The sequence below is a fragment of the Cherax quadricarinatus genome, chromosome 40 (genome assembly GCF_038502225.1).
Source record: "Cherax quadricarinatus isolate ZL_2023a chromosome 40, ASM3850222v1, whole genome shotgun sequence".
Taxonomy (NCBI): domain Eukaryota; kingdom Metazoa; phylum Arthropoda; class Malacostraca; order Decapoda; family Parastacidae; genus Cherax; species Cherax quadricarinatus.
This window is the reverse complement of record NC_091331.1, coordinates 18,954,912-18,965,131: the sequence shown is the minus strand read 5'-3', so window position 1 is coordinate 18,965,131 and position 10,220 is coordinate 18,954,912.

Sequence of the window (10,220 nt, the reverse complement as noted above, 5' to 3'; positions counted from 1 at the left end):
GGACACCTCTGACTGTATCCCTTCTGTCATGTCAATCATGTATACAAGAAACAGCACTGGCCTTAAGGCTAACTCTTGTGGAACCTCACTCGACTCATGCACCCATTCCAGCACCTTGTAACAAACCATCACTCGTTGTTTCCTTGTTTCCTTTGTACCAGATATACTATGATCCATTGTGGTGTTTTTCCTGTTATTTCTGCCTACTCCTCTAGCTTTTGTGCCAGGCTCTTGTGTAGTACTGTGCAAAAAGCCTTATTTCAGTCCAAGAAAATGCACTCTTCTAATCCCAATCTCCTGTCTTCTGTTAACTTGTTGCAAAACTCGGTAGTTTTGTTTTGTGTGTGTGTGTTCACCTAGTTGTGATTGCAGGGGTCGATTCACAGCTGGCCCTGCCTCTTCACTGGTCACTTCTAAGTCACTCTTCCTGTGTGTGTGTGTGTGTGCATGCATGCCACATGCATGTGAGAGCTCCACTACAGACTTATACACCCTCCATGTCCTGTTTTGCTCAATCCTCTCTAAATGTTCAGACCACCTCAACAACCTCCTCAGCCCTCTGGATAATAATTTTCCCTCTTTGCCTCTATGGATAACGGTCTTTGTCTCCACAGATGCCTCATTGCATCGCCCACCTTTTTTACTTAATCAATTCCATTGGTTCATCTCTTCTTTCATATACCCATCCACCAACAAATTCACTCCCACATGTCTGAACACATTCACTTTATACTCTCCCCTTCCAATCTGACATCCAGTCTTTCATTACCCCAACTCGTTTGTTACCTTCATCACCATGCTCTTTTCTATGTTCACTTAATTTCCTTTTACATATCCCCCAAAATTCATTCACCAAAAGTACAATGTCATCAGCAAAAACAACCGTGACAATTCCCATTTCGCATTGGGTTCCACATATTTTAATTCCACACCTCTCCATAACACCCTAGCATTCACTTCTATGGTAACATCATTTATCCCTGTCTAAGACTTACTTTTATTGGAAAAATCTCCCTCTCTGCAACACACAATAGCCTGAGCCTCACTATTGAAACTGAAATTGAAATGTTTATTTCTCTGTAAAGATTACAATGGGCGGTTTACATATTATAAAACAGCAGTTACAAAGAAGGCCACTAGCATGCCTAGCAAGCCTAGGTATTTCGGGCAGACTAATAATAATTTTTATTTTATATTACAAATTACAAATGATTAAATGGATTTACTTACAATAGTGAGGTAGTTCAAATTATAAATGATTAAATGGATTTACGTACAATAGTGAGATAGTTCAGAACATTTAAGAATACTGTATAACAATTTGCAAAATTAGTAATGAGAATGGTTCTGTCTTGGAATGATAGACAGTTTCTATTAAAGCTCCTATACTGGAGTATCTCAGGCACACTTAGAACTAGCTTGAGATTTATTAGGCGATTTTATGTTCTTAGTTATTTGGGTCAGGAGGAGGCTGTGTGTACTCACCTAATTGTACTCACTTAATTGTGGTTGCAGGGGTCGAAACTCAGCTCCTGGCCCCGCCTCTTCACTGAACACTACTAGGTCCTCTCTCTCCCTGCTCCATGAGCTTTACCATACCTTGTCTTAAAGCTATGTATGGTTCCTGCCTCCATTACCTCACTTGCTAGACTATTCCACTTCCTGACTACTCTGACTGAAGAAATACTTCCTAACATCCCTTTGACTCATCCGAGTCTTCAACTTCCAAGTGTGACTCCTTGCTTCTGTGTCCCCTCTCTGGAACATTCTGTCTCTATCCACCTTGTCTATTCCACACAGTATTTTGTATGTCGTTATCATGTCTCCCCTAACCCTCCTGTCCTCTAGTGTCGTCAGGCCGATTTCCCTTAACCTTTCTTCGTGGGACATTCTCTTAGCTTTGGAACTAACCTTGTTGCAAACCTTTGCACTTTCTCTAATTTCTTGACGTGCTTGACCAGGTGTGGGTTCCAAACAGATGCTGCATACTCCAGTATGGGCCTGACGTACACAGTGTACAGTGTCTTCAATGATTCCTTACTAAGGTATCAGAACACTATTCTCAAGTTTGCCAGGCGCCAATATGCTGCAGCAGTTATCTGGTTGATGTGTGCTTCTGGAGATGTGCTCGGTGTTATACTTGCCCCAAGATCTTTCTCCTTGAGTGAGGTTTGCAGACTTTGGCCACCTAGCATATACTCTGCAATCTTCTTTGCCCTTCCGTGATCTTCATGACTTTGCATTTGGCAGGGCATGAATGGGTGGTTTTTATATAGTTAGTTGATGGTGGGGTGTGTGAGGGAGAAAAGATGTTTTTTGACGGTAGTTTTGAAAATGCTGGCTGACTCTGCAGTTCTAGAGTTTTTAGGTAGGGAGTTCCAGATTTTAAGCCCTTTAATGTACATTGAACGTTTGTATAGATTTAGCTGGACATGGGGAATGTCATAGAGATTGTTGTGTCTGGTATTGTGCTTATGGGTCCTGTCACAACTATCAAGAGAGCATTTTAGTTCAGGGCTAATATTGGAATTTACGGTTCTGTAAATGTAGGTTGCACAGTAGAAGTGTGGATGCTCTGAACAGTGAGTAAGTTTGGTCTTTGAAGAGTAGGAGGGGGTGTTGCCTGGGATTGGATTGCTTGATAATTCTTACTGTGGCTTTTTGTTGGGCTATTATTGGTTTTAGGTGGGATGCTGCTGTTGATCCCCAAGCACAAATGGCATAGATGAGGTAGGGATAGATGAGTGAATATTATAGTGTGAGTAGGGCTGACTGCTGTACATAGTAACGTATCTTAGAGAGGACCCCAACCGTTTTGGAAACTTTTCTTGCTATCTGTTGGTTATGGGTACTGAAATTCAGGTTGCTGTCAAGGTGTAGGCCCAGGAATTTGCCCTCATTATGTTTAGCAATAAGAGTGTTGTCAATCATAATGTTCTGTTGTGCAACACCTGTTCTGTTACCAAACATAATATAGAAGGTTTTGTCAGTATTAAGTGTGAGTTTATTGGCAGTCATCCAGGTTGATATTTTTTGTAGCTCTTCATTAACAATGCTGTTGAGTGAGGCAAGATTTGGGTGGGAGATGTCATAAGTCGTGTCGTCGGCAAAGAGAATGGGTTTCAGGTGTTGTGATACGTTGGGATGATCATTGATATGTAAGAGGAAGAGCAGGGGACCAAGGACACTTCCCTGTGGCACTCCAGTATCAAGTGGTCATGTAGATGAGGTTGTGTCCTTAATGGTGACATATTGATACCTGTTATTAAGGTAGGATTTGAAATATATAAGAGCGTTGCCTTTTATACCGTAATGGTCAAGTTTCTGGAGTAGGATGCCATGGTCTACTGCATCAAAAGCTTTCCTTAGGTCAATAAAGAGTCCTAATGGATATTCCTTATTTTCCAGTGCTATGTAAAGCAGGTCAAGCATTTTTACAACTGCATCGTTTGTGCTTTTGTTTTTTCTAAAGCCCAATTGGCAGGGGTTGAGTATGCTTTGTGCTGTAATAAACGAATATAATCTCTTGTACATGAGTTTCTTGAAGATTTTGGACAGTGATATTAAAATTAAAAACTAGCTTACGAAGAAACACTCTACTAAAAACATCCATTTCTATGAAAATTGATGTATACGTCAATGAGTGCCTTACCAAAACAAGACAAAAAGTCCTTTATCGGCTAAGAATATTACATCATACCCAAAAAATCCATCAGTGCTATGTGAGGGACGGAAAAATCGCAATTAGGAAACAGCCCACTGGGAAGAGATACTTCATCTCTATGGAATACAACCTAAAAACATTCCTGAGTGAGGCCGGGTTAACAGAATCAGAGTAAAGTGCAGATAATACCCACTGTAAATAATGCATTACCACATGTGTGTGTGTGTGCGTGTGTGTGTGTGTTTGTGTGTGTGTTTGTGTGTACTCACCTATTTGTGGTTGCAAGGGTCGAGTCACAGCTCCTGGCCCCGCCTCTTCGCTGATTGCTACTAGGTCCTCTCTCTCTCTGCCCCATGAGCTCTATCATACCTCGCCTTAAAACTATGTATGGTTCCCGCCTCCACTACGTCACTTTCTAGGCTATTCCACGGCCTGACTACTCTATGACTGAAGAAATACTTCCTAACAAACAGGGACACCTCGGAGTTTATTCCTTCTGTCATGTCGTTCACAAATACCAGAAACAGCACTGGTCCTAGGACTGACCCCTGTGGGACCCCGCTGGTCACAGGTGCCCACTCTGACACCTCGCCACGTACCATTACTTGCTGCTGTCTTCCTGACAAGTATTCCCTGATCCATTGCAGTGCCTTCCCTGTTATCCCTGCTTGGTCCTCCAGTTTTTGCACTAATCTCTTGTGTGGTACTGTGTCAAATGCCTTCTTGCAGTCCAAGAAAATGCAATCCACCCACCCCTCTCTCTCTTGTCTTACTGCTGTCACCATGTCATAGAACTCCAGTAGGTTTGTGACACAGGATTTTCCATGTTGTCTGCTGGTGATGAGATCATTCCTTTCTAGATGTTCCACCATTCTTCTCCTGACAATCTTTTCCATGATTTTGCATGCTATACATGTCAGTGACACTGGTCTGTAGTTTAGTGCTTCATGTCTGTCTCCTTTTTTAAAGATTGGGACCACATTTGCTGTCTTCCATGCCTCAGGCAATCTCCCTGTTTCTATAGATGTATTGAATATTGTTGTTAGGGGTACACATAGAGCCTCTGCTCCCTCTCTCAGGACCCATGGAGAGATGTTATCTGGCCCCATTGCCTTTGAGGTATCTAGCTCACTCAGAAGCCTCTTCACTTCTTCCTCGGTTATGTGTACTGTGTCCAGCACATGGTGGTGTACCCCACCTCTCCGTCTTTCTGGAGCCCCTTCTGTCTCCTCTGTGAACACTTCTTTGAATCTCTTGTTGAGTTCCTCACATACTTCACTGTCATATCTTGTTGTCTCTCCTCCTTCCTTCCTTAGCCTGATTACCTGGTCCTTGATGGTTGTTTTCTTCCTGATGTGGCTGTATAACAGCTTTGGGTCAGATTTGGCTTTTGCTGCTATGTTGTTTTCATATTGACGCTGGGCCTCCCTTCTTATCTGTGCATATTCGTTTCTGGCTCTACGGCTGCTCTCCTTATTCTCCTGGGTCCTTTACTTGGTTTTTGCCTCCTTGCATCTTTGGGTGAACCATGGGCTCATCCTGGCTTTTTCATTATTCCTGTTACCCTTGGGTACAAACCTCTCCTCAGCCTCCTTGCACATTGTTGCTACATATTCCATCATCTCATTAACTGGCTTCCCTGCCAGTTCTCTGTCCCACTGAACCTCATTCAGGAAGTTCCTCATTCCTGTGTAGTCCCCTTTCCTGTAGTTTGGTTTCATTTGCCCTGGCCTTCCTGCTTTCCCCTCCACTTGTAGCTCTACTGTGTATTCGAAGCTCAAAACCACATGATCGCTGGCCCCAAGGGGTCTTTCATATGTGATGTCCTCAATATCTGCACTACTCAAGGTGAATACTAAGTCCAGTCTTCCTGGTTCATCCTCTCCACTCTCTCTTGTAGTGTCCCTTATGTGTTGGTACATGAAGTTTTCCAGTACCACCTCCATCATCTTAGCCCTCCATGTATCTTGGCCCCCATGTGGATCCAAGTTCTCCCAATCGATCTCCTTGTGGTTAAAGTCGCCCATGATCAGGAGCTTTGCCCTGCATGCATGAGCTCTTCTGGCCACTTCAGCCAGTGTGTCAACCATCGCTCTATTGTAATAAAGTTGGTAGAATTACCGACAATATGTAAAGTAAAAGGACACAAGTGCAACTAATGACATTTTATTGTGGCAACGTTTCGCTCTCCAGGAGCTTTATCAAGCCATTACAAACAATACATGGACACAGAGGGTATATAAAGGCTCAGAGTGAGGTGCAATACTAGTGAGGTACCAATTTCGATGTTCACTAGCGGTAGTAGTAGTAGTAGTAGTAGTGACAAAAGTTGTAGTAGTAATACAATATGGTAGAGCAATTAATTCGTACATGAGTAAAAGGATATAAAAGCTTTTACTTGGGTAACATAAAAATAGGTTGGACAAATATAGACTGGAAAGAGGCAGCTTGTTTCAGTGTTCACTCTCTGTAATGTGCTTTGTGTAGTATAACAGGAGAGACTATGTGATGGCAGGGTTTACTGTTTTCAGGAGGATTCTTGTTAAGGCTTCAGAGATGGTGAAGCTGCCATTGTTTTGTTTAACTGTATTCGAAACAGCGATCATTGCTGATTCGAGGCACTTGCGTCTGTGGAAATTAGTTTCTTTGATCACTAATTGGGCGTCTCTGAATTTCATGAGATGATTGGTGGAATTACGGTGTTGTACACAGGCGTTGTTCAAGTTATCGTTCCTACATGAGGCGGGTGACGAGGAATGTACATACATTCACCAAACATTCACTGAGTTACATTTTCCTTCTTTTTTCATCAAAGACTGCAAGAAAAGAGCTCTTCAGATCATTAATTCTCCACGCACCAACACCACTCCCAACAAAGTTATAATTCTTCCCAACAGCCAGGTTGCACTGAACGTCTCAAAAGTACTTTCACAAGCTAACACCAGAGTCGCCATCGCTTCTAGCACTTCAGTAAAGGATCTAACCAGGACAAAATCCAAGCACCACGAACCAGTCAATGCAGGAGTTTACACTATACCCTGTGGAGGCTGTGACAAGATTTACGTAGGTGAAACAGCAAGAAACCTCGACACCCACCTCAATGAACACAACACCGTACAACACCGTAATTCCACCAATCATCTCATGAAATTCAGAGACGCCCAATTAGTGATCAAAGAAACTAATTTCCGCAGACGCAAGTGCCTCGAATCAGCAATGATCGCTGTTTCGAATACAGTTAAACAAAACAACGGCAGCTTCACCATCTCTGAAGTCTTAGCAAGAATCCTCCTGAAAACAGTAAACCCTGCCATCACATAGTCTCTCCTGTTATACTACACAAAGCACATTACAGAGAGTGAACACTGAAACAAGCTGCCTCTTTCCAGTCTATATTTGTCCAACCTATTTTTATGTTACCCAAGTAAAAGCTTTTATATCCCTTACTCATGTACGAATTAATTGCTCTACCATATTGTATTACTACTACAACTTTTGTCACTACTACTACTACTACTACTACTACTACTACTACTACTACTACTACTGCTGCTGCTGCTACTACTACTACTACCGCTAGTGAACATCGAAATTGGTACCTCACTAGTATTGCACCTCACTCTGAGCCTTTATATACCCTCTGTGTCCATGTATTGTTTGTAATGGCTTGATAAAGCTCCTGGAGAGCGAAACGTTGCCACAATAAAATGTCACATTAGTTGCACTTGTGTCCTTTTACTTTACATCGCTCTATTGCTCTCGTCATACTCTTGCCTTGGCCTCCTGCTGTTCTGTGGTGGGTTATACATCACTGCAATTATCACCTTGGGACCTCCAGAGTGAAGCGTTCCCGCTATGCAATCACTTTCTTCTCCACTGTCTTCTCTCTCCAGCTCATCAAAATTCCATCGGTGTTTGATCAGCAATGCCACTCCTCCACCCTCCCCCCTGTTCCTTCTGTCTTTCCTCAGGATCTGGTATCCCGTTGGAAAGATGGCATCTGCTATCATACCTGTAAGCTTGGTTTTTGTGATTGCTATGATGTCTGGTGATGCCTCTTTGACTCTTTCTTGCCACTCCTCCCACTTGTTTGTTATTCCATCAGCGTTTGTGTACCATACCTTCAGTTTCCTTTCCAACACTGTGGTTTGGGGGGCCTGTGGGGGAGGGAGACCTGGTAGCATACTGTGGGATTCTATGGTTGGGGGTTGGGTGGAAGCTGTGGGTATGGATTGTATTGTGTGTTGGGATGGTGTGATAGGTTGTGGGGTTCTGAGGATAGTTGTGTGTGTGCTTGCTCTTGCTGCTCTGTTCTGCTCTGACTGACCTCTGCTGGTTCCATCCTTGTCTCCTTTCCTAGTTCCTTTTTCTTTTTTGTCCTCTCCCTCAGCTGCTGTCTCTCTCTTTGTGTTCTGTCTCTGTCTAGGAACACCTTCTTGTATTCTTCCGAGCTTTTCAACCATGGTTTCTCTTGGAGGATCCTGTTCCGCACTGTTTCTGTCCTGAGAATCAGCTTGATCGGTCAGTTTTTCCCCTTCAAGTACCCCCCTATTCTCTGAAAATTTACAATCTCGTCCATGTCTTCTCCCCCTATTTCCGTGATGATTTTCTCAATCTCCTTTCTTTCTTCCTGCTGTCTTTCAGTGTGTGTCCTTTCCTCTCTCTCCCGAAGCCCATGGATAAACACTGATTTTGCCCTTTCCTCCTCCCATTGCCTCTCCCTCTGTGACTCTGCTTCCTGTCTGTATGTGGTCATTTTCTCCCTTGATTTTTTCAGTGGCTCTTGGTAGCATGGTTGTGCCTCAGCATTCGACCTATCTCCCTCTCCATCTGCACCCATCTGCTCTTCCCTTCCACTCCCTCGCCCTTCTTTGCAGGCTGATATGACCTTAGCATAATTCATATCTCCTTCCTTCCTGTTCAGCCTCTCAGCTTCGTATGGTGTGTCTTCTCTGGTCACTAACCCTGAGACTTGCTTCAGCATGTTTACCTCAAATTCTAGGACCTTTACCCTGGCTACTTCAGTTTCGACTTGTGCCTCCCAATTCTTCATCTCCTTCTCCAACCTCTTTTCCCATTTCACAGAGAGCTCTTTCTCCATTTTTTCAGAAAGCTCTCCTAATTTTCTCTCCCATTCTTGCTCTATCCTTTTCCACTGCTCCTCCATCCATTCCTCCCTACCAATACCATTGTCATCTGATCCCTGATTCCTGCGAGTCCCAACCATTTTTTTTTTTTTAGTGAAAGAGAGAGAAAGAGAGGGAGAAAGAGAGAGTAGAGGAGGGTAGAAGGAGGGGAAAAGAAGGGAAGAGGGGGGAGAAAGTGAGAGAGAGGGAAAAGGTAAGAGAGAGGGGGGAGTGACAAGGGAAGAGAGAGAGAGAGAGAGAGAGGAAGAGAGTAAGAGAGGAAGAGAGGAAAAGAGAGAGGGAGAGGGAGAGAGAGAGGGAGCGAGAGGAAGAGAGAAAGAGAGAGAGGAAGATAGAGAGGAAGAGAGAGAGAGAGAGAGAGAGAGGAGAGGGAGAGAGATGGGGGGCAAAGGAAGGGTTAGAGGGTCACTTCACAGGAAGGTGTGAAATCCTGTATATGTGTGTGTCTGTATGTGTGTACTCACCTATTTGTGGTTGCAGGGGTCGAGTCACAGCTCCTGGCCCCGCCTAAAATGAATTCCCGTGCCGGGAATCGAACCCGGACCTCGCGGGTGAAAGCCGCGTGTGTGTGTGTGTGTGTGTGTGTGTGTGTGTGTGTGTGTGTGTGTGTGTGTGTGTGTGTGTGTGTGTGTGTGTGTGTGCATGCATGTGTGTGTATGTGTGTGTGTGTGTGGATGTGTGTGTGTGTGCATGTGTGTGTGTGTGTGTGTGTGTGTGTGTGTGTGTGTGTGTGTGTGTGTGTGTGTGTGTGTGTGTGTGTGTGTGTGTGTGTGTGTGTATGTGTGTGTGTGCTACAGCTATTCAAGTGCCTAACATAAGAACATAAGAACGGAGGAACACTGCAGCAGGCCTGTTGGCCCATACTAGGCAGGTCCTTTACAATTCATCCCACTAACAAACATTTGACCAACCCAATTTTCAATGCAGATCCTGTTCTCACCTAGTGTGTGTGCATATGTTTATGTAAACAGTCCTTATTTCCCACGAATGTACTACATATGTATTGCATATGTACCCGATCTCTTGGTTCCCACTGTACTGTCTTATGCGTTTAAAATTACGTTAAAAAATAAATACACTAGGCTTTGCCTATATGCCGCTACCTCTAAATTCTATTAAATGCCAGTAAATGCTGCTTATTCTAATTCTGATAGCTCGAGGAGAGTGACCCCCAATTCCAGCTAGAGACAGGTACTATTGACCCCATGCAACTCAAACTAGGTGAATATTACTTGCGGCTGGCAGTGGAGTAACGTTGCGGGTCTGTCCTGTCCCAGAAGTTGAAGGTGTTTGATGCTTCTCGGTAATTTTTCCACTAACTTCCTGCATGTACTATAGTCTCTAGCTCTTCTAATTTTTTCACTCACTCACTGTATTTACTGACACATCTATACATATATCTTATCTCC